Consider the following 2,255-nt stretch of genomic DNA (forward strand, 5'->3'; position numbering starts at 1 on the left):
TTCCTGTAGCTTCTCAAAGAATATTGAAAAAACCCACCAAAATCTCATGAATCTGAGCCTTGGCTGTGAGATTTCCATGTTTCTGTGGGGAGTATATCACAGATGAAACAGGCTTTCTCAGGGGGAATTATACCTCATTACTTGGGAAAGTTAATTGGTACTGCAAATCCCACAGCAGCATCTACAAGATACCTGAGCTGTCCACAGTAACCTCATTTTCTAGCCTTAAAAAGGAAAAAAACAGAAAGCCCTGTGCACTGAAATATTATAAATTTAACTACAGTGAATCTATAGGCTGCTGAAGTGAGTGCTTCCACTTGGTGCAGTACTGAATGCTGGCATGAACCACATTTCCTGTCTCCCTTCACGCTCCATGACTGTTCTGCCACACAGCTTTTAGATTGAATCTCCTTGGGCAGGGTCACTGTGCACAGTATTGAGGAGCACGTGCATGGAGTGTTGCACATGGATGTTCAGGGAGGGAGTTTACCACCAAAACCAGCTGCAGACTTCTCTGTGTCATCAGATTCCTGTGAATTCATGTAAAAGACAGTGGGACTGGAAGACAGTGACTTGCCTGTATGGGACATATTACAAAAGATGTGAGTCAGAAGAACTCAGACACACCAGCATCGTCATGTCACAGAGAAGGCTGTGATACTTAAAACAATGTACCTGATTTTCCATTCACATAGGCTTTTCTGAAATACAGTTTACTTTTGCTTTGAATCTCCTTTAATACATATTTTGGTCTTGTTGAAGGAGTAAACAGAGGCCTTTTATTTCTGTATGTCTGTGAGGAAGGTCCCCATGTCTGTTCAATATCCCAGCTGAATGGATATTAAAACTGGTGCTGACAATATAATGTCATCACCAGTTCTCTGGAACTCACCACAATGTTGAGTGTTTCTTAAAGTACTGCATTCTAGAAGGCATAAAATTACTAGTGCAGGAAAGAGGCTGGATTCTGTGTGAAAATAAAAGCAAGATTGTATTAAAAGAACACGACATTTACAACAGCAGAGGCTTCTCAGCATTCACCGCTGTAGCCTTTGTTGCCTCTTAGAGAAGTGGATATTTCACACCTGGAAAGTCTGTATCATCCTTCAAGGTTTTTATGATTTTTTTACTGCCAGTGGTTAGCACACATCGATACCTAAAACTGTTCTGAAAATACCCTTTCTTGTTAAAACTGTTCAATCAGGAGAATAACTGCTGATTTAGGTACTTTACATGGGTTTTGGGATACAGGAGCTGCTTTTGTGACAAAGCAGTTTCAGGAAAGTGCCATGCTGTGCCCTGAATTGTGGCTCCAGAACCGCTTGCTTTGTACCTGTGTGAAGTACAGGTAGAATGTCACTAAATTCAAAAGGCTGCTTCCATAGGGACAGATTGAGGTGGGATGAAGGGTCCAGAGCATTGTTTCTTACCTCCACCTCTACTTTGCATTGCCTCTTGGTATGCTCTCCATGGTCACATAAGCAGCTGTGTAATTCCTAGATCCACACTGCAGCTGTTCCTGCCTTTATATCATTTCATCTACTTCAGAGGTTCTTGGGCCATAAAACGAAGCTCATTTTTCTGAGCTACAGGGACAGTTTGCTGACACCAGAAACTTATCTTTGCCAGAGGTTCTGTATTGCAGCAGAAGCCGTGTGAACAATCGCTATGGAATTCTCCCTAGCGGTGTTAATCCACCTTTTCTGGAGGACACAGTCCTGGTGGATATTGATGAAAAGGTAGAGATGGGTGTAGACTTCAGCTGAATCTCGCAAAGATGTCTGTCTGTGGTTTCCAATAGTTTGTGGACAGGTGGCCATCTTCCAGCCCTGCAACCTATTTCTGTCAAATTAGAGACTTCTTCTACAGCTTTTTCTTGTACCTTGTCAGAGTTAGTTGAAACATTTGGGGCAGTGCTTACTAAGCATGTCTGAGGAGATGGTGGCACTGGCATGGTGTTGAAGGATGCAAATTCCTTCTAGACATTTGTGTGTTTACAAGGTTTGTGATGTCAGCCCTGCATATGCAGATGTAGCCTGTGTTGGTTCACACCAACAAAAAATGTAGCCCATAATCCTGGTGAAGCAGGAAAAGCAGATCGCAATGAGGATACAGGCGCTCTCAGTGGTTTTTCTCCTTTGCACCATTTAGGTCAGGCTCTTTCTTCTCTGCTGGTATCTATTGTTGCTGTTCTTTGGGACAGTAATGCAGAGAGTTTTGGTGTTAAAATATAAGGTCAGGACCATCCAGGATAT

Source organism: Corvus moneduloides, chromosome 12, assembly GCF_009650955.1.
Source record: "Corvus moneduloides isolate bCorMon1 chromosome 12, bCorMon1.pri, whole genome shotgun sequence".
Classification (NCBI taxonomy): domain Eukaryota; kingdom Metazoa; phylum Chordata; class Aves; order Passeriformes; family Corvidae; genus Corvus; species Corvus moneduloides.